Genomic DNA, 24,217 nt, shown 5'->3' with positions numbered 1-24,217 from the left:
CACAAAGTTGGTGTTATGTGTATAACAAAGGAGTGCTCCAGACAACTAAAAAGTATTTTCCTTAGTCATGTAACAAATTACCCTGCGCTCAAAGCAAAAGCACTTCCATACCGAAATGAACTTAAATGCTTAACACTAAAGCCTCATCATATAAAAGAGTAAATCATTTACAACTAGTATAGGTTTGGTATATAAAATAGAACATCTTTTACCACTAATAAAGGGTTGGTATATACATCTGCAACTAGTATAGGCTTGGTATATAAACTAGAACATCATTTATAATTACTAAACAGTTGCCATATAAAAGTTGACATTTTTTACTACTACCAAACAGGTGGTGAGTTCATTGCAGGCTAGATTTACAACAAATTTTAAAACTGTATAAGGGAGTGGTTAAGAAACCACTCAAAGGAAAGGAAAGGAATCCCAAAGCCTCACCTCCAGGAATAAAGCTGCTTCTACTTAGAGTAAGCTGCGTGGACTGATATGAACCAAAACAAAAGTTAAATCATGCAACCTTTCAAACTATAAACAGAAGTTCATTGCTGAAATTGATACTTGTGAGACTGCATTTCATTATACTGACAGAAAGTATAAGTTTCTTATTGGTTCATCTTCAGAAACTCCAGAATTCAGGGTACATAATACATTTTAATTTAGCAACATTTCACAATAGCTGATCAAGCTCTAACATTCCTGACAGGTCATTTCAAAACTACAGGACAAACTGTATTTCTCTACTCAATACCAGAAACATATATTTAACTGTATCTGTAATATATGTGTGTGTATATAGATATAGATACATAGGTACAGATATATATCAGTGTCCTGCATTTTGTCTAAATGCATGTTGGTCAGGATCCATTTATTTGACTGCATGTGGGTCAACATATGCAGATGGTCGATAGGTGTGTGAGATCAACAATAGCCACATAGGGGAATATTGTCTTTTCCTGGGGATTATGCAGTCTCAGATACTGGCTTGTATAGGGAGCTATTTGGCCCAGTCAAGGGTGTTACAGTGATGCTTTTTGCCAGAATGGGAGTTGGTAATGAATTGGCAAATTGTATTAGATGAAGATTGTAAGGTGGAAGTGTTTTTCTGTGAGGTGGAGAAAAATAAGGGTAAGGCATATTCCAGTTTTGCAAGCAGAACACCTTTGCCTGTTGCTGACCTAGGTAGTTTTAAGAGGAATTGTGATATATTTGAGGCACATAATAAAAGGTAGTTGATTTTGTTTCTAAGCTTTTGAATTTGGTCATTAAAGTTAAAGGACTAATCAAGCCAATTGCCTAGGTATCTAAATGAAGTGGTGCTTTTGATTAGGTTATTGTCTAGGCCCTTAACATTGAAGGAGATTGTGGCTTTACTAACTATGTTCCAATCTTAGTGCCAAAGAACATGGATTTTTTTAGGATTAAGAAGAAGTTTTATGGAGCATAGCCACTTGTTTAGTTGTAGCAGATAAGCTTGTAGTTTGCACTGGATGATTTGATGAGCAGGCTTAGATCTATAAATAACAATATCATCTGCATATTGCCTGTATTGTTCTATAGATTGAACTGTACTATTAACATCACTTGTTCTTGCATTGCACTGAAATATTGCCTGGATTGTATTCTCTAAAATATTGTTGTTTTTTGTTACACTGTGGAGCTTTTCTCCCCGGTTCTCTACTGAGAACAGGCCCCTGGCCCAGTCGGACACTACCTGATAAACACATGTAATAAATAAATAAAAAAATATAAGAGGAGTTGCAGTTGAGGTAGATCACATGGTAGTTTACTTATAAAAATGTAGAATAGTAAAGGCGTGAGTACTGATCCCTGAGTGAATGAGGCCTGCATTGGCAAAGAGTGGTCAGTCATTACTGTGACTGAACCATTACTCAGTAGGTCTTTAAAACTATACAGTTGTTTTGGGGCTTATTCCAATGTCTTGAAGGTAGGCTGGTAAAATTAACCATGTCAAAGAGTTTGGATAGGTCAACAAAGACTGCATTTGTGAGGTTCTCTTTATCCATGTTAGGAAGAATGCTGTCATTAAGGGTCTATTTTTTATTTTTATTTTTATTTTATTTATTTATTTTTTTTTTATTTAACATTTGTTGACCGGGAAAGTCTGACTAGGTTCCACAGATCCTGTTTTCAGCGGAGGCCCGGGGAGAAATGCTCCAGAATAAAGAGCAGTCATGGTACTTCTACCTGGCCAAAACCTGTGTCGTTTTTAAGAAAGTAATAGGTACTGTAGAGATAGGTGGTACACTGTTTGCAGATAATTTTTTTGAAGATTTTGCCAAGGGCGTGAAGTATGGAGATGTGACAGAATTGACTGGGAGAAGCGTGTTGGAGGTCCTCGGGTACAGGTCTGACAAAGGTAGATTACCAGATAGTAGACATCATATTGCTTGGAAGACTGAGTATGAAAATGAGAGCCAGGGAAGTCACTACATAATCCCTACAATAGTACAGAAACTATGGTCATAGATTGTCCAATCCAGTAGGAGAATTCACTGAAATTAAATTACAGGCACTATTTATTTGCATGTGAAACTGGTAAAATAGAAGGCAAAAAGGTATTCGGGGGGGGGGGTGTATTTGGATGGAGGTGGATATATTGTGAAGAGAGAGAGGAGCAGGTTGGAGAAAGCTTTAAAAATGTCACTTGGTGAAAGATTACATATAGGACAACAATGTGGCCAAGTAAGGCTAGTTCCTTTCCAGGAGTTTTACCAGTAATGCTATTAAGCTCATGCAGGAATAGTTTACAGGAGTGAAGCAGAATGGTTTGATTTGAGATATTTCATTTTGTAACTGTGGATAGTTTGTTTAGTAGTCCTATACATGTTAGCATAACATTGTCTAACATTAGGTAAGGGTGTACATATTAGCATAGCATTCTACAAAGCAGTGTAAGAAACGTCTCTGTATGGAAGATATTCAGTCCATCTATCTCTAGTTAATCAGTGTATATTAATCAGATCAGACAATAGTAGTAGACGTAGCAAACCTAAACTCGCCTTAAGTAAAAAAAAATATATATATATATATATATATATATATATATATATATATATATATACAATATGAAATATTGTATAGAATTACTAAGTATTTAAAAGTAATCCAAGCAAGGCAGGCAGTCTGTTTCCAGTCGAAAATCCTTTAAGTACACAGACAAGCGATTCAAGTAAAACAAAATTAACAGAGTAATAGTTTCCGCACAAGCTTTCTAAATATATATATATATATATATATATATATATATATATATATATATATACTTTTTATCAGGCAAGGGAGTGGTTTATTGTGCTGTAAAACAAAGTGTTATTGGTACACATGTTAAATTCACATCCCTTCCCCCATCAGTGTGACATTCGAGCTGGTCCTGCCCTACTTAGTAGCTGTCATAATAATATAACCCTTATATACTTGAAATAAAATGTATAATGATGTGGTACCTCTTATTTAACCAGATTATTAAGTCTGTGATTTTATCCACGACAATATACTACATGGCTGCAGCCACGGAGATTACTTGTTTTTTTTAGCATACCATTCTCTAACATTAGGTAAGGGTGTACATGTAGTATAATATTCTCTAACATTAGATAAGGGTGCACATATTAGCATAACATTCTCTAACATTAGGTAAGTGTGCACATGTTAGCATAACATTCTCTAACATTAGATAAGGGTGTACATGTTAGCATAACATTCTCTAACATTAGATAAGGGTGTACATGTTAGCATAACATTCTCTAACATTAGGTAAGGGTGTAGCTGTTAGCATAACATTCTCTAACATTAGGTAATGGTGCACATATAAGCATAACATTCTCTAATATTAGGTAAGGGTGTACATGTTAGCACAACATTCTCTAATATCAGACAAGGGTGCACATGTTAGCATAACATTATCTAACATTAGGTAAGGGTACACATGTTAGCATAATATTGTCTAATATTATTCACTTTATTCTATGCCTCCCCTGTGATTACCAATCTCCACAAAACTGACCTAAACAAACTTGACAGCTTTTATAATAAGATAGCTAGATTTGCTACAGGTTCATCCTTTAAAACACATCACTGTGAATGCCTCAAAAAACTCACTTGGTTAGAACTCCCACTAATACTTCAATTCAATCAACTATCACTTACACACAAATTATTACATCACTCAAACAACACCCCAGCTCTACAACAACTACTTCAACCCTACACCACTACCAGAACCTTAACATCTAGCACCCAAAAAGCTTCTTAAGGTTACCAACTTTAACAACGAGGCAGGAAAATCCATCTACAGCCACTATATGTCTGAAATCTGGAACTCCCTTCCAGCCCACATAGCAGGCAACAACTCAACCCAATTCAAGAAACTACTTAAAATTCACTTCGTGAATAACAGACTATGCTCCTGTATCACCCCTGGCTAGTACTTCAGTATTTAGCTATTATCAACCAGATTCATAGTTTAGCTACAGACCTATAATGTCCATAAATTCAGATGTATTGCCTTAACTTAAGACAGTAGGACTAATTGTAAATCCAGCTTCTCTAGAGGTGAAAGAAATGTATCTCATGAATGTTGCCCAATGTACTCTCTTCCATTTTGCTCTACTATGTCTCAACGTAATTACCATATGATTGTCATATACTAACATTTGTGTAGCCTGCCTTTTACCAATATTTAATGTATTATCTGTTAGCTATAAAAATGTTATCTCTTGGAGCTTTTCTCCCCGGGCCTCCGCTGAAAATGGACTTATATCCAGTCGGACTCTCCCGGTTAACAAATGTAAAATAAATAAAATAATAAATAAATTAGGTAAGGGTGCACATGTTAGCATGACATTGTCTAATATTCGGCAAGGGTGCACATGTTAGCATAACATTCTCTAATATTAGGTAACGGTGCACATGTTAGCATAATGTTCACTAATATTAGGTAAGGGTGCATATGTTAGCATAATGTTCTCTAATATTAGTTAAGGGTGCACATGTTAGCATAACATTCTCTAATATTAGGCAAGGGTACACGTGTTAGCGTAACATTCTCTAATATTAGGTAAGGGTGTACATGTTAGCATAACATTCTCTAATATTAGGCAAGGGTCCACATTAGCATACTGTTCTCTAATATTAGGTATTAGGCAAGGGTGCACACATTAGCGTAACATTCTCTAATATTAGGTAAAGGTGCACATGTTAGCATAACATTCTCTAATATTAGGCAAGGGTGCCCATGATAGCATACTGTTCTCTAATATTAGGTAAAGGTGCCCACGTTAACGTAACATTCTCTAATATTAGGCAAGGATGCACACGTTAGTGTAACATTCTCTAATATTAGGTAAGGGTGTACATGTTAGCATAACATTGTCTAATATTAGGCAAGGGTGCACATGTTAGCATGATGTTCATGCTCCTACCTAAGCACCCCCACAACTCGTAAATCCTACACCCCTCTTATAAGGATTCTGATTACTTCACTATCCTACTGTACAACTTTCAATTTTCTATTCTTATCCCTGACTCACTAATATACTCATGTTACAAATAAACTATTTGCTTCAAACAGTTTTAAAAATGGAATTTTCTAAGTCAATAACTAACCTCTGTGGTAGCTTTACTAGCAATGTTTAAATACCTCAAATTAAATCTTCTAAAGATAAATTCCTATCAAAAATTTACTATCTTAGCCAGGATTATTTAATGTTTAAAATGTGTTTTTATCATAAGATAATTTTCCCATCTAATATGTAACCTCTATGTAATGAATGTTATGCATGAAAGCCGCTGGCTTATTTGAATTACTATTTTTTGCAAACTATGTAACCTCTCTCACTATGAACGTAACTGCTTGTGGAGCTTTTCTCCCTGGGTCTCCACTGAAAATGGGTTGCTCCAACCAGTGGACTCTCCCGGTCAACAAATGCAAATAAAGAAATAAATAAATCAATAAATAAATGTTCTCTAATATTAGGTAAAGGTGCACATGTTAGCATAACATTCTCTCATATTAGGTAAGGATGCACATGTTAGCATAACATTCTTTAATATTAGGTAAGGGTGCACATGTTAGCATAATGTTCTCTAATATTAGGTAAAGGTGCACATGTTAGCATACTGTTCTCTAATATTAGGTAAGGGTACACATGTTAGCATAACATTCTCTAATATTAGGTAAGGGTGCACATGTTAGCATAACATTCTCTAATATTAGGTAAGGATGCACATGTTAGCATAACATTCTCTAATATTAGGTAAGGGTGCACATGTTAGCATAATGTTCTCTAATATTAGGTAAGGGTGCATATGTTAGCATACTGTTCTCTAATATTAGGTAAGGGTGCACATGTTAGCATAATGTTCTCTAATATTAGGTAAAGGTGCACATGTTAGCATAACATTCTCTAATATTAGGCGAGGGTGCATTTGTTAGCATAAAGTTCTCTAATATTAGGTAAGGGTACACAGGTTAGCATAACATTCTCTAATATTAGGTAAGTGTGCACATGTTAGCATAACATTCTCTAATATTAGGTAAGTGTGCACATGTTAGCATAATGTTCTCTTATATTAGGTAAGGGTACACATGTTAGCATAATGTTCTCTAATATTAGGTAAGGGTGCACGTTAGGATAATATTCTCTAATATTAGGTAAAGGTGCACGTTTGTATAATATTCTCTAATATTAGATGAGTTAATTTTCATCTCAAAGTTGCATAAGGGTTTTCAACTCCTTAGTGATGCATAACATTTTAAACAGCCTGAAGATTATGGAGAAGGGGTGTTGTAAAGCTATAAGAAAAGTTGTGAGAGCTGGCTGCTGGCAGTGGTGGGATCATTGTGGATGAGAGTGGCATACCACATTATAGTGACAAGTTTTTGTTGTAGTTTGTATATTTTAGGAAGTGCATGGTCTGAAAGATGTCATTTTTTGGTGGGGTGGTCTTTTCAGATTTTCTAATTGGAAGGTTATAGGGCAATGGTCAATGAAGGTGGTACCATTAGAAGCTCCAAGATGTAAAGACTGCCCAGAAGCACAAAATAGCATCTAAAATAAAAACAACCATAAAGACTTCTTAATTATGCACACAAACTCTGTAACAATACCCTACCACATTCTGAACTTTTTCTAAATGTCATTACCACATAAACTGATAATCCATAACTAATACCTTGGCAAATAAATTCAGCTCTAATTTCACTCCACCTACTATGACCTAACTCCCTTATGCTAACTTAGGCCACCCTAATCATCAATATTGACCAGGTCACAATCTCCTTCTCTGAAATAAAACAATATTACCTCCATATGGTTAGACAACATAGATGGTTGTTTATGGCCTAAGGCATCACTTAACCAAACCTATGCTAAATATCTTTAAAATCTTTTCACAACATATGTACCTAAACAATGGAAAAGCATCATAATCAACCCCTCTATATGGGTGGGCCCTCCACCAAGTAAATATAGGCCCACAGGTCTCATTGGCCTTATATTTAAATCCATGTCTCAAATTACTGTAGAACTAATCAAAGATGTCATTCAAAAGTTTATTTATTTATCTATTTATTTATTTAACATTTGTTTACCAGGAAAGTCCAACTGAGACAGAGCCCATTTTCAGTGGAGGCCCGACGAGAAAAGCTCGAGACACATCTTTGGAATGTGGTAGGAAACCGTGGCACCTGGAAGAAACCCACAGGAATGCAGGGAGGACATGCAGACTCCATAGAGAAGACACCCCAGCTGGGAATTGAAACAGAGAGCCTGCTGCTGTGAGGCGACAATGCTAACCACTGCACCACTGTGCCACCCTCTACAGATGGTAGAAACATCACACTTTGGCTTTGTCAAGGATAGAATGAAGCTTCTTAATATTGTTACCTTCTTTGAAAAAATCCCCAAACCTTAGATGAAGGGCTTCTCATCCACTTTGCTTATCTGGATGTAGTCAAAACATTTAATATTGTTCACCATTCTGGCACCATAAATAAGCTATCTTATCTAAACATCAGCTCTTTTGTAGTTTATTAGATTGTTAACTGGCTAACAAACAAAGCATGCTTAATCAGAATAAATGGTACGCTCTCCAAAATGCAAAATGTAACTAGTAGCACTGCACAAGGATCGATCCTAGGCTGTCTCCTTCTTTGGGTTCTATTTCTCTGAAATACAAATGCTGATAATCTTTGGCTAACTAAATCCAGATATTACTGCAGGCTAATTATTATCATCTTAAACTCTCCATCAAATTCACTAATACTCCACTAAGCCTTGATCACACTAACAACTGGTGCTCTATTAAAGTACTCACCTTAAATACAAAGAAACGTAGTGCAGAAAGTCAGTCACCTTTGTTAAAACTAGTTCTCAAGCACAGTGTCACATAAATGGAGTTCACCCTAACACTGACGAGGTGACCCAAGATTTAGGAACTCACATACACAATGAGTTGTCTTTATATCAGTACATCTCCAGTATTCTCAGAAAATCTTTCTACCTATTATATCTCATCTGCTATGGATTCTTGTTCAGCTCCCTTTCCATCCTAATCCCCCTTTACTCTGTCTTTATTTACTCCATCATATAATGCACTGCTCCATCTTGTATGTATAGCTCTAAACAGCTCACCCAGCTGGAAAGACACAGCATTTACAGCTAAAGCAATACAAAGTTCAAAGAACCTCTCATGTTCAGATCAACTACAAACTCTGTGTCCTTTTTCAGTGCGGCCTGTACACACTCTGTCTTCCTACCTATGTCAAACCCTACTTTATGTGACCTCGTTTTATTCATAAAGGAAGCCTCCGTTAATACCCATTCCATAAACCTGGTTTTACAACAAAAATACAACAAGTTCCACCTCCCTCATCTATAGAACAAGCTTATAAGACAGTGTAAAATCCTAGTGACGTGTAGAATTCAGCAAGGTAAATGGATGGGGTTACATAAATTCATCCTATGAGTCACTGGCTATAAACGTTTAAACTGTGCTATAACTGTACCGTCATGTCTTAGCCTTCCATGTTCCTTGTCTCACAAACAACACAATGTCTGCTTTCCTGTTCTTCCATTTTTTCCAGCATCTACTTACATAATCCAAACTGAAAATATTCTGTTTATATCCCCATGTATCTCCCACATTAACTCCACCTCCTGCAATCATCTTCTGAACTATTAGTTTGCTTCTTGGCTTTTTCAAATGATAAAATCAAATGAAGCGTGTAGCACACCTTTAAAGGTTCTTCTTTTATGGCATTGCTGGCTAAGCCTACAATGGTTGTCATACCATTTTCTTAGTATAAACCTATGAATCTATTATTATAGAAATGCACATAATTTGTTTAGCATCAGTTCTGACTAAAGTGCTTTATTATCTGCAGAAGTTTGCTACCACATTTGAAGAGGAAATGTCTCAAGAGCAAGCTTACCATCTACAGAACTCATGTTGTCAAGTAAAAGGCATATTTTACAAACACAGACACAGAGAAAAGCCGACTTTATTCTTCTATAAAAGCACATACTGGTAGCTTTTTTTCAGTGTGCTAAGAAAAGAAGTTTCCAAAGCAGTTACATTTCACTTCATATTCCTGCATCTGAAAGTGATTTGTTACTTTTTACTAACTGGAATGCTTTTCTTCACCTGAAAGTACTTCTGTTGGGTGGAACAAGTGCTCTTACCTGAAAGTACTATTGCCAGTTTTATTAGTCTCTGCAAATGACTGGCAGCGTGACTCCCCTGACACCGTCATCACCAGTAAACAGGCAGTCGGTAGTCAGCTGCATGACTTGCAGGCTCTGACACACCTCCAGTCAGAAGCACATGTCATGATGTAACAATTAGTAACAGCATTCTGAGTCCAACGCTGATTCCATGTGTCATATATCTCAGAGATATAAAGGAGTAAAGATTTACTTTTAAAACATACTTTTATTTTCTATTTTGGGGGCATCTACTATCTCACTGTCAAGTAAAACAACATTTTTTTCTGGACAGTCAAGATTCTGTTATCCATGTTTATGTTTCAGTGGCATCTACAGCCTTAATTAAGTGACACAGTTTTCTAAGTACATGTTCTAGACAATCAGAATTATGTTATTTACCCTTTTAGATGAGTAAAAGGTACAACTTTAATTACCTTTTTCTTGAACAAACAAGACTATTTGTTATAGTCAGACATTTTCACTACACATTTATGGCCTTTCAAAAGACTCGATATGTGTCACTACTTTTGTTTTCATTAACAACATGATTCTCTGGAGGAGGTATTTGTTTAGGATGTTTGCTGTGTACCTACTTTAGTCTGGTGAAGGACATGGCTATTCTTTATGTCCATTACTTTGGTGTGTACTTGAATTGGGTACAAGTGACAAGTATCTGGTGACCAGCTGTATGTGGAATGTCGTATGCAATATTGATAGCTTGGTTTCAGTATTCAGGAAAAGGCCCAGAGCTCCGGGATTTAGGGAAGGGAGGGGCTACCAATCTAAAAGGTGCTTGAATCCCCACAAATGAAACAACAATCACAAAGAATAGATTTATCTATATGTACACAGAGACAACCACCACACTCAAGAAAGGAAGTCAATGTCCCTTTCTCTGATCCTTATGACACTTCCAGCTTCCTGCTGCCCCCAAAGCAGTAAGCAAGTTAAAACGTTATTGGCAGTAATAGCAGTTTAAGGAGGAATTCTGAGGAAGAAAAATGTCCTTGAATAAACAATTGCCTGTCAAGCAGCAGTATAAAAAACATCCAGGTACCATCTAATTCTGCTGCAGCCAATATTCACCAGAACCTAGCACTGTGCATAATGACCAAGTTGGTGCTGGAATTTTCTGCGCCTGCTTAAAAACTTGTCTGTACCCAGTGGAATCTGGTAACTATGTTGGAATCAGGATGCTATGCTTCTTTAATGTTCAAGTCCAAATAATGTGCTCCAGTGATATACATGTAGGACAGTCACTTTGGATGTCATTGGTGCCTCTGTGATGAGGGCTTCTGCCTCGTGGTTCTAGGGTCCAAGATGCAGTCATGACCTCTACCTATGTGGATGTTTGTAGGGGTTTTCATCCCTTCCTCAAAACATTCTGGTTCAATAAGCTACACAAAACTCTATTTTCCTCTGACTTCCTCTTACTGTCTTTTACATATTCATGTATCTGCACTTGTGGTATAGGCCCCTGGGTTTTCATGGCAGCAAAGTTGTCTCCATGAACCACTTTGCTTAAGTAGTTAATAGACAGAGTATTCCACAAATTTCAATATATATAATTACACAGTAACTGCCGTTTGCCTTTGCTGTTTAATAGGTAATTAAATTATCAACTTCAGCTTTATTAAAGGTAAAAGGGTAAATACAGTGCAGGTCCCTAGCAGCCTTTAAAAAGGTGCAAAGTGTGTCCCCCTTAACTCTCTCACAGAGGTGTACATGATACAAACATCTGTACTATAGTGGGTCAGCTATCAAATGCAGATGTTATTCTATGGGACATGTAGTACTTAATTTTACAAAGCAGTTTGCTCTTGTTGGTTTGGGACAGTGGCTACAACATTTTCTTCTTGCTGATTTGGAATAGTGACTAGAAAAACATTGGTAGTATCTTGCTGTGCAACCACAGTGTGATGCCTGACACAAAGACACCAAACAGGACAAGCCTCTAAGCCCCCAGCAATGATCCTTGTGACACCCAACTGCTTGGTAGTATTTCTCCTGACAATTTCACTGTAACAACTCCTTGCTTCAGGTCAAGCAGCCTCAAGTCACATTCTGGGCCATACTGGACCTTTTACCTCTCCTACCAACCTCCTATGAGGCATACTGCCAAAGACTTTATTAGTGACTGACTCATAGAAATGACTCAGGTCACACTAGGAAGACCTCTGTGTATACAGCCAAACTGTCTACCATTGGCAAGAGAATTAGCACTTAGACACTGCACGAGCCTGACATGAAGAATATTTTTCATTAAGTTCTCTTATAAGGAAAATGAGATTTTTTTTTAATCTTATTTTGTTTATTTTACCTCTTTATTGACTAGGTAAACTCACTGGATAAATTGCCCCTTTCCATGGGTGACCCATGAGTACTGTCTGCTTAAATTATTTGTTCAGAGTTACACAGTAGGTAAATGATGACATAAGGATGTAAGCCCTTTACCTTAGGCACAGAAAGCAGCTCCTTAACGGTTCAGAGCTTTAGTCCTCTGTGATATCTGCCAGGTAGCAGCAATGTAATTATCTGGCAGTTTGCCATACCAACTCTTAGGAATGCGGACCACCTTCATCACCCCTATGAATGGAGATCAGCAACATCAGCCTCCTATAATCTGGACATACCACAGTGGTTCCTTAAGGAGACATTATAAAGTTTTGATACAGGTTCAATGAGCACTTCTGTCAACTTATTTAAAATCCTGGGAATTTGCTTATATGGATTTTTGTTCTGCTTGAAATATCTTGTTTTCCTTCCCTAACTATCCCACAAACACTCTTCCATCACTTTATTTGTACCCACCCATATCTGCTCTGACTTTTCCATTCTGGACCACACTTTGTTGGTCCAATGTTAATGACCAGATGATCTGCAGCAACTTTGTGCTCTCCTTCCTTCCTTCCTGCCTTCCTTCCTTCCTTCGTTCCTTCCTTCGTTCCTTCCTTCCTTCCTTCCTTCCTGCCTTCCTTCCTTCCTTCCTACCTTCCTTCCTTCCTACCTTCCTACCTTCCTACCTTCCTTCCTTTCTACCTACTTTCTTTCCTTCCTACCTTCCTTCCTGCCTACCTTCCTTCCTTTTCCTTCCAACCTTCCTTACTACCTTCCTTCCTACCTTTCTTCCTTCCTTTTCCTTCCTACTTTCCTTCCTTCCTTCCTACCTTCCTTTATTCCTACCTTCCTTCCTACCTTCCTTTTCCTTTCTACTTTCCTTCCTTCCTTCCTACCTTCCTTCCTTTTCCTTCCTTTTCCTTCCTATGTACCTTCCTTCCTTCCTACATACCTTCCTTTATTCCTACCTTCCTTCCTACTTTCCTTCCTTCCTTTTCCTTCCTACTTTCCTTCCATCCTTCCTACCTTCCTTTATTCCTACCTTCCTTCCTTTCTTCCTACCTTCCTACCTTCCTACCTTCCTTCCTTCCTACCTACCTTCCTTCCTTCCTACCTTCCTTCCTACCTTCCTACCTTCCTTCCTTTCTACCTACTTTCTTTCCTTCCTACCTTCCTTCCTGCCTACCTTCCTTCCTTTTCCTTCCAACCTTCCTTACTACCTTCCTTTTCCTTCCTACGTACCTTCCTTTATTCATACCTTCCTTCCTTCCTTCCTTCCATCCTACCTTCCTTTTCCTTCCTACATACCTTCCTTTATTCCTACCTTCCTTCCTAGTAATCTTTAGTTGAACCCCATATTCTCAAATGGATCTAAAACAAGTATTTTGCCCATCTTTCACTCTCAAGCAATACCCGTCTCGAGGGATACTTCTGTATGTAAGTGCCTAATTTTATGATAAATACCATTGTAATGTCAGTTAATAAATACACACCTTTTCTAAAGAATGTATTTCATAAGTGATGGGACTTCCCTGAAAGAAATAGCACTTGCTTGCTTTTCCTGCTAGGCACGCTGCATCAGTGATTTTATGTTGATTACTACTTGCAGAGTTTGTCACTGTTTCCAAGTTTACATATATTCACGTGAATATGTTCTTCTCAAAGCATACACTAACTCATAATGTCGATTATATTCAGCAATTTAAAATTTGAATAAAGAAAAAAATAAACACAAAGACACCAAACAGGACAAGCCTCTAAGCCCCCAGCAATGATCCTTGTGACACCCAACTGCTTGGTAGTATTTCTCCTGACAATTTCACTGTAACAACTCCTTGCTTCAGGTCAAGCAGCCTCAAGTCACATAGTTACTAATGTGAGTAATGCCGGTCTTAAGACAGCAGCAACGTTATGAATGCCTGGCTAGGTACTTTTATCCTAAATAACATACCTGGATATATTTATTCAGTCTGAAAATAACACAGATTTTTATGAAGTAAGATAGACTGATGAATCACAGTTGTTGAAAAAATGATTTGTCACTCAGTTATATCAGAAAGTGTCAGCTTCTTATCATGATTAATGCACTTCTGTGACTTACATAAAAAAGATTTGTCTTTTAAATATATTTATTTTACATTTGTTGACCAGGGGTGTCTGACTGGGCCAATGGCCCTTTTTCAGCAGAGGCCCGGGGAGAAAAGCTCCACACACAGAGACAAATACAGATACATTTGGGTAGAGTAATTATACAGCATCACAATACATATGTAGGTACATTATACTATTTTTGTAGTAGTATGAAGACAGCACAACGTGGTACAGTGGTACCATTGTTGCCTCACAGCAAGAGGTTCTCCTGTTTGATTCTTGGCTGGAGTGCCTTCTGTGTGAAGTCTGCATGTCCTCCGCGTGGTTGAGTGGCATTCGAAAGACATGCGTGAATGGGCGTGCCTTCATTGAAAGTTGGGCGTCAGGCTGGCACCTCGGCACTGTAAAATCAACTGCCAATCATTAGTGGACCGGCATTCTGCTGTGGCGACCCCTAACCGGGAAAAGCCGAAAGAAGAACAACATGAAGACAGCACAACTCAATACAGGACAATTAACATTGATTAGTAATATGAATCATTACACAGTTTCATGGTAACCAGTTGTGATTAGAACAGTGATGGTACCAGTAAATATCTTGGCTAAAGAGTAATATTGTTCACCTTACTAAGGTCAGTATATGTGACTGAGAATGAAAATTTAGTAAATTAAGTAGGGCATAGTGAGTGTGCCTAGCCTGAGTGCTCTAGGCTGGGGAGCAGCCATAGCACAGCCAGTTTTGCATCAGATATTGCATGATGAGGTTTTCAAAGGAGGGTTTACTGTTTGAGTTCCCCTTGTACAAATCTGAAAAAACAATTAATAGCTAACTGAAAAAGTCAGTAGATAGTTTGGCACAAGAGTTGATCGTACCTACCTACTTTCCAGTTATGTCAGGAAACATTAGACTGACATAGATATTGGGGCACTTTGTGGGAAATGAAGCTGGTAGAGGGAAGAAAGAATGTAGTTTCTGTTCTGCTGTGAACTGTAAGCTAACAGAACTACTAACTGTGAATTCAGTTCCGAGGTCCAGCTGGACAGAAGGCAGATTAATTACTGCAAGGCTGCTTTCCATTTTTTCAGCTAATTCCGCTCCTTCCCAGTAGCACTTTACCTTCTGAGACCAGACTGTGGAATTATGCACTTTTTGTACTGAATCCCAGCTATCATGATTCTAAAGACCCTTCTGCTTTGGGAATGTCTTACTTATCACTCTTCAAACATCATCTTGCCAAGCCTACCTGCCTGGCTATGGGTTTCCCATTACCTGCAGACAGGTGCATTTTTTTCTGGTCATTTTTGTGATTTCTCTAATAACTATATTAACTATAAATATGGTTAGTTCTGTCTCTCCCAATAGCTCACAAAGTTCTTTCATTTCTATATAATGTCAGCTTCCCACTTGGTTTGATTTTCATAGCATCATCACATCCTGTGATACAGAAAATGGTACATCCTGGTATTTTAGTATCATAATGTAATATGATATCAAATAGTATTATCTGTATTAAAAATATAATTGTTACTTTTTACAATATCTGTTTAACACTGTAATCATTGGATGTACCATTGTATAATGTTTGTATATTTTGTTTGTGTTTTGTGCTGTGATATATTATCTTTGAAGTGGCTGAAGTGCGTCCTTTTGGATCAGTCTGACATTCCAGTTAACAAGCAGAAGATAAAATATTTCAATAAAGAAATGCAAACACACACACACACACACATGCAGAGGCACACACACAGGCACACACACATGCAGAGGCACACACACAGGCACACACACACGCAGAGGCACACACACACACACACACACACACACACACACACACACACACACACACACACACACACACACACACACACACCTTATGTCCAACTTATTATCAAAGGAAAACAAAAGGTAAGGCGTATGTACAGGTTACTATCAAAGGAAAACAAAATGTAAGGTGTGTACACAACTTATTATCCAAGGAAAACAAAAGGTAAGTCACTTGTAATATTTCAAGTTTGAATGAGATCTTGCTAAAGATGTCAGGAGTAACGAAAGTTCTTTCTATACTTGCATCACAGCTGCAAAGAAGAGACATAGTGGACAATAACCATTTAATGAGAAAGCCTTGACAGTCTATTATGTCACTGTTCAAAAAATAATTTAATAATGTATTTTATTATTGATTCTGAACAAGATACTACCAGTCATAAAAACATTGTGGAACACTGCATCTCCATGGCACCAAAAGGTAAAGTCCTGATTGCAGCCCAGATGACCAATGTTTGATTAGTGGTATGGGCATTGCAGGGGTTGGGAAGGACAGCAGTCAATAGCCATTGTTGGCTCACCAGTCCTGGCTGGAGGGAGTAAGATCTGGCTCAACATTTGGATGACACCTAGAGGAAGCAGTAGGTGTTACAAATGTGCAGAATGACCAGTTTAGCACATACTACCAAATCATGTTCTGCATACTGCACTAGCTAGGGAACACGTGTGGATGCAGACATGCTTTCCAGTAAAGCAGCACATACTGGGTCACAACAGAGCAGCCACAGAAGTTAGAAGTAAAGTCTACTGAGTGCAACAGATTACTCACTCCATTCTGCCTGAATCTCACCTCTCAGGGGAACAAGTTGGATGATTAGATCTTTCAGCCATATAACATATGGGCCACATGGCTCTCATCTAGGCTCGAAGATTCTCAACTCCTACTCTGAGAAAGGAAAGGACTGGTCAGTAGTGTGAAGGAAGATAAGCCACTAGCAAGACCAAGAGGATGAGGAAAAATATTCCAGAATGAAAGGCTCTTTGACTGAAGTCATTTTGTTTGCTTATTCAGTCTATATTAAGACTTTACATAGCAGGAAATTTCAGGTGTCAATAGCACATGTGAGAGAGACTTGAAAGAGTTTAAAATTAAATTACTGAACCTACAACAATGTTAGTTAAAGGACCTTTAGGAACGTGAATCTACCTTTGAGTGGAAGGTGGCTATTATAAAAATAGTGAAAATGGAAGCCATTTTAGAAATTACAAACACAGAACCCTTCTGCCAAACCCTAGTAAAGTCATTGAGAAATCAGCACAGATGAAGGAATAAACGTACCTTACATGATTATGTTATTAAAAAACATGTATATTGTTCCAAAATATCCACAACTGCTGGAAACCATTTCTTATGAATATTAATGCTATTAGGATGGCTTTTCAGGACTTTAATATCTCTCCTGATGTTTCCAGTGCCTTTAGTAGTACAAAAAATATGCTTCTTATTAACAGCTTTGCAGTCCTAGAGTTTCTAACAATGGAGAAATCCGGATCGCTTATTGGTTCACTGGTAGGAATGGTATCTTGAGTTAGGATGATAATGTAGTAGATGCCAGAGCGTTAATCAGGGAGTATGAAGTCTCAGTTCTAAGACTCATCAAACATCATTTTGGCCAAGTCCTTGTTAAATGTTTGCCTCTAGCATGGGTCCTGATGCAACTTAAATAGTATGAAGTGCAATTAAGCCACACCCCTAATAATTCTGTTCAATCAGAGCTTCCATAAGTGTTCTGTTCCAACAGTCATTCCTCAGCATAAGGGAGGACCTTCCACAGACTCAGGCAATTAGACCAGCCTTATATGCAAAGTGATAGACAGACTCATCATGGAATCAGGACATAAGGAGCCTCCAAACACTGGAACCGTCTCAGCTTGGATTCATCAACGGCAGGTCGTGCTTACTTAACCTGGTGGATTTTTTTACAAAGGTCAACAAAGCAATGGATGAAGCCAAAATGGTACATGCCACATACCTTGACCTTGCCAAACCTTTTGATACAATGCCCCACTCAGGAATAGTGGAAAAGTTAAATAAACTGGGAATCCCCGAGAACTATGAAATTGACAATACACCCCTAAGAATTCACCCAGTTGTTTGGGATTTAGAAACTTATGTGGACAGTGATCTAACCTTTGACCAATGCGTCCATTGTTGTAAGAATGTCCTTCTATATTGCACAACTTATAAACAAAGGGAGTGTGTCCACATCTAGGGATGTCATTGACCTCCTTTGCTTAGCCCTCATTATGTCAGTTATTGACTATAATGCTCCCTTTGGCATGTATCTGTCTAGACACATGCAATAATTGGAGCAACCATAGAGATACCTTACTAAAAGGATACAAGGCCTAAACAACATGCCCTACATGGACTGACTGAAAGCCCTGTCACTATACTTGGTATCCTACAGACTGCTAAGAGGTGACCTATGTCTGTCACGCAAGGCAACCTTTAACCCATTACTGATGAATATACTCACATCAGCAACTCAGATGGTATCAGAAATACTCAGTCTAGGGATGTAAACCTTTTCTACAGGTATGTTTTGCAGAGGATACTATTTCTGTTGGACAGACTCCCAATCCACATAAAACAAAGTTCATCCTTGTCCACATTCAAATGCAACTTAGATGTATGTATAGGAAACAGAAAATACATCCCAGGACTGCCCTCTGCACTACTAATGGACAGAGGCAGCTCCTAAATGCTATATTCCATGCATGGTTCCCTCAAATTATCTGTCGTATAACCCCAGTTATTTTCATTAGCGGTAATATATAATTGTCAACCATGAGATGGGTAAGGCTAACATATAACTAAATGGGATTGGTTATTTTGAGCACAAAAGAGAAACTGGTTAGGCCTAAAATGGCCTGAAAGGGTATCTAGCCTAGTATTTAACTATGAATCTATGAACCTATGTAACATATGCAGGAACTGAGAATTGTAAATATCTTTAAGATGTCCTTAAAGTTAGGACTGTGGACACAAATGCCTTCTATTTTTACAAACATTAACAAAACAAACTATTCCTTTTGTGTTCCTGGATGTTAACAGTGACATACAGTATTGGACCAGATAAACTGTAATTTGCAATCAAAGATCTGGGGTTATCAGCAGGCAAAGGTTGATTGAATGATCATACAGTTGGAGAACCAATGGTCAAATCACTCAAGAAAGGCTCATTGTCAGAAGAATATCTTCTCTGCCCATTTATGGTAGATGACCTATGGTAAGTTGGATTAAAATCTGCCAAATGTCAACCTATTGGTCCAAAAGGTCAGTAGAAAATATATCAAAGCTAAACTAGCAAAGGACATGTAAGTTTGTTTTTATTTGTTCATTTTCATGGGGCAAACCCTCCTCCACACCTTCCATATTGGAAATTTACCCTCCCCATATCAAACCTACTTAAATATATCGTATCAACAGTTTCACAACCATTGGGAAAAAAAGAGAAATGTTAAGTAAGGGGAAAACAGGAGTTGCACAGACTGGGATCATGTAATTGATTCACTCAAATAAGCTAAATTCGGGGAAAAATTGTTTCAGGGAAAACAAAATTGGGGAATGGAAAGTTGACCAGTTACTTGTCAATCACAGAGAGGAAAACTCTTTGTAACAGCTACTCCCACATTTCTACTATCCACCTATCCTAACACCAGCCCCTACCCCATCAGCTAATGTTAACTACTTAGATAACACAGTTAAGGATAGGCAGCTGTGGGGAAAAGCTAGACATCTGACCCTCTGCCAGACTCCACTGGAGCTACATTTTTAAAGGTATCATCATCATCATCATCATCATCCACCTTTTTCCCATTGTTCTACATGGGGTCGGGGTATCGTGTTAACTGTCGCCAACTCTCTCGATTCAGTGCCACAGTCCTGCCTTCTTCAACACTCATGCCTGACTGTCACAGATCTTCTTTCACACAATCCATCCACCTCTTTGCTGGACGTCCTCGCTTCCTCTTACCTTCTTCCTGTCTGTCCCAAATCATCTTCACCAGATTGTCTTCTGCTTTTCTGCACATGTCCAAACCACCGTAATCTGTTCTCTTTGATATTTTCTGCAATTGGAGCTACTTTGGCTTCTGCTCTTATGTCCTCATTTCTTCGTTTGCCCCACAGCACTTCATTTCCATCATTTCTAGCTTCTTCAACTGTTCTTCCTTTACTGCACAGGTTTCTGTACCATACAGTAGTACTGGTCTCACCACTGTCTGTACAACTTACTTTTCAGCTTCTCTGGCATTCTCCTGTCATAGACTACACCTGATACTCTATGCCAGTTGGCTGTAGCCCCTCTGATTCTAGCTTTGACCTCTTCATTCAGACTACCCTTCTCCTCAACTACTCCTCCCAGATACTTGAAGTTGTTTACCTGTTCCACTACCTTCCCTTCTATCTCAATTCTCAGCTTCTTCTGAGCTCCCCAGTTTGCTGCCATTACCACTGTCTTATCTGTGCTTAGTTTCATCCCATGTGCCTTCAGATTTGCATTCCATTCTCCTATCGTTTGCTGAAGTTCTAGGTCAGAGTCTGCCTGTACTGCCACATTGTCTGCATACAGCAGCTTTGTTGATCCGTCCCCTCCAACCTGTTTGCTAATGTAGTCCATCACCAGTATGAACAGCAGTGGGCTCAGAGCTGAACCCTGTTGTATACCCACACCCACTGGGAACCCCTCTGCGAGGCCAAACACTGTCCATACTTGAGTCATTGGGTCCTTGTACATAGCATGCACTAATTCTATCAATGTTTTTGGGACTTCAAACCACCGCAGTACTGCCCAGATTAGCTTTCTTGGGACCTTGTCATATGCTTTCTCCAAGTCTAGGAATACCCAGTTGGAGTCTCTCCTCATCTCTAGCTTCTTCTCAAGTATCTGTCTGACTGCAAACATCGGGTCAATTGTGCTGCATCGTGATCTGAATCCAAACTGCTCATCTCCCACCTTACATTCTACTACTCCGCATATCCATTTATCAATCACCCTCTCCAGAACTTTCATGCAATGTGACAGGAGTTTGATGCCTCTGTACTGCCCACAGTTGTGGATGCCCCCTTTGTTCTTGTACACTGGCATGAGTATACTTATTCTCCAGTCATCTAGGATACGCCTTTCTCTCCACACTGCTATGAGTACCCTCAAGAGCTATTTCTCCCCTATCTCACCCAGCATCTTTATCATATCTGCTGTGACCTCATCTGAGCCTGCTGCTTTTCCTGACTTCATATTCTTTAGTGTTGTTCTTACTTCTTCTAGGGTGGGATCCTCTTCTTCTCTCATCATAGGCTGTTTCTTGAACAGTACAGATTATGTGGGTTTTTATTCTTTCAGCAGCTGCTGGAAATACCCCTTCCATCTGCCTTTGATGTCCTCTGGGCTGGTGAGCAGGTTGTTTCTGGCATCCCTTATGAAGGGTGTCTGACTATCTTCTTTATCTTTCTGTCTTTGCTTTGCAACCTGATATAGTTTCTTTGTGCCCCTTTCTGAGTCACATTCCAGACATTGGTAGAGTGCCTCTGATGCCCTATTCTTTGCTATTGCAACTTCTTTTTTAGCTTCTTTGTTAGCCAACCAGTAGTCCTTTCTAGCCTGGTCAGTCTTTTTTGTCTCCCACTTCTTCCTGCACTCCTTCTTTCTTTTGATGACTTCCTGGACTTCTGCATTCCACCACCAGCTTTCCTTATGTATCTTATTTCCAAACCTGGCTCGGCCACATATCTTTTCTGTAGTCCTAACACATGGTGTTCTTAGGTGCTGCCATTCCTCTTCAACTCCACCTAATTCCTTCTCTTCTTGAGGTGCTAAAACCCTGAATAATTCCTTGAACTGTTGTACTTTCTCACCAGTCAATGACTAGGTCTTCAGCCAGGTCTCTGTTAACCCTAGAGCCTTCTCTGACCACTGCTTGCAGCTGAGTGTGGCAACTAGTGGTTTATGCTGTGGGTTGACTGTTTCACTGGGGATGACTTTGCAATCATGGATTCTGACCCATTGCCTTTTCCTTACTAGGAGAAAGTCTACCTGAGTTGGCTACTCTTGTATGTGATCTTGTGACTGTCTCTTTCTGAACCAGGTGTTGGCTACTATCAAGCCATTTGTCAAACAGAAGTCTAGAATGGCTTCTCCTTCTTTATTCCTGTTGCTCCACCCATGTCGGCCCTGGCAGTCCTCATATCCTGTTCTGTCTGTCCCAATACATGCATTCAAGTCACCCATTATCAACTCCAATTCATGTTGTCCTGCTTTATCTAGTAAGTTCTGCAACTGTTGTCTGAATGCACTCTTTTCCTCACTATAATAATCCTGCTGTGGGGCATAGGCTGAGATTATGAATAGTGCCCTATCATTACACTAGAGTCTGACTGCCATGAGTCCGTCATTAATTCTGATGATCCCTTACTGCCTTCTGAAGCCTCTCTCTCTCTCTCTCTCTCTCTCCACAGTTCCTACACCATTTCTAGCCTACCCTCCACCTGAGTAGTAGAGTCTGGATCCCAAGCCAAGTGGCTTTGCTACACTGCCCTTCCATCTCATCTCCTGGATACAAAGGATGTCCAGCCTCCTCCATATCATCATGTTATCCACTTCCAAGCTCCATCCTGTCAGTGAACCTACATTAAGAGTAGCAATTCCCACTTCATGTTTGGCAAGTTGGTTGGTTTTACGTCCAGCTTTCGCTCAACAGAGATATCCCAGGTAACCCAGGCTGGTCAACTAGACACCAGCCAGCCAGTAATTTATTGACCCAGTGCTGCTGGGCATTATGGCAGGCACACACTGGCCAATAGAGGCACATATACCCCTCCCACCGTTAGCACAGGTCCCTGGCGTGGGTCAGAGTAGGCTGAGTCCTCAACCCACTTATCACCAGTAACTACCCATGCTCATTTTCTTTGGCAACATTAGTCAACATGACCAAATCACCTAGAGCCATATTTTACACCATCGAGTGGCTAGCCTTGCCATGGCACCCAGTCTGTGATCCATGTTCTCCTATCTTGAGGATACTGCGCTCCACAGTAGATGCCCAAAGCAGTTGGTCTGTACAACTCTTCCCCTTATAGGGCACCATATAGAGTCTGTGCTGCTGCCCACAGCTCCACTCATTGGTGAGTTTGAGATGGAAACATTCAGCATATTTTTTGAACATGAGAGAAACCCCACGGAGACACAAGGAGAACATGCAAACTCCAAACAGGCATTGGTCGGAGGTCAGGATCAAACCTTGTACCTTGTGCATGGGAGGCAAAGACCTTAACCACTAAGCCATCTGGTCAGCAATATCACTCCTTGCCAAAACAAAACAGACCCCCAACCCCCACCCATATATATACATTTATATGGAAAGTAAGAATGCTTGACCAGACTTAAGTGAAGTCATGTACTGGGTTCTCCTCCCTGCATAGCAGACATGAACTCTTGGCTTGCAGATCTGAACCATCTCCACTACTAATGCAGATGGACACACTACCTCTGCATCACATTCTGTTAAAATATGGCAATATATTAATATGGTTACCGTTCACTTTGCCAAACACTTAATCAACAAAGCAAAATGGGACATGTTTTATCAAATGGTGGTGCTTTTAATTAATGGAAACACTGACATTGGGAACATTGACTTTCTGTATAGTATATGAGTTTGATTACATGCAGGTAAAAACTGCTAGAGAAAGGATCTTTCCTAAGGTAATGTGTATAGCTGGGTTAGGACAATGCTAGCACTATTGTTAGGGTTAACATGCATAAATAAGTAAGTTGTAATAGAGGGATAGTGAAGCCCCCATGTCCATCCTTACTTGTGTGCAAATCTTAACCCTGCTGCTGCCCCTTAACCCAACCTAAAATATTACCTTCCAAAAAAACCTTAACCTAGCAGTATATCATTATCAAAATATGTCAGAAGGTACTCTTTGTTGTTTTTTTTTTTGGTCAGTATATTTTCAATATTTTTTTTGTTTATTTTTTTTAGTCTGCTTTTCTTATTTGATAAATGTAGATTTGATTTGATTTTTATTTTCTTTTTTTTTTACTTTCAGACTGTTGGCATCAATGCAGTTTGCATCAATATTTCTGCACATCGACTAACACCAATAATTATTATATGCATATTTTTATATATTTTACCACTGCACCATTTGATTAAACTATGTTTAATATACTTTGATATGAAAAAGAAGAATTAGTTTTACTCCACTTTGGGACAGACTTGT

Source organism: Protopterus annectens, chromosome 12.part0, assembly GCF_019279795.1.
Source record: "Protopterus annectens isolate FY-2018-M chromosome 12.part0, PAN1.0, whole genome shotgun sequence".
Lineage (NCBI taxonomy): Eukaryota > Metazoa > Chordata > Ceratodontiformes > Protopteridae > Protopterus > Protopterus annectens.
The sequence above is the reverse complement of the archived record's forward strand: the minus strand, read 5'-3'. Positions refer to the sequence as shown.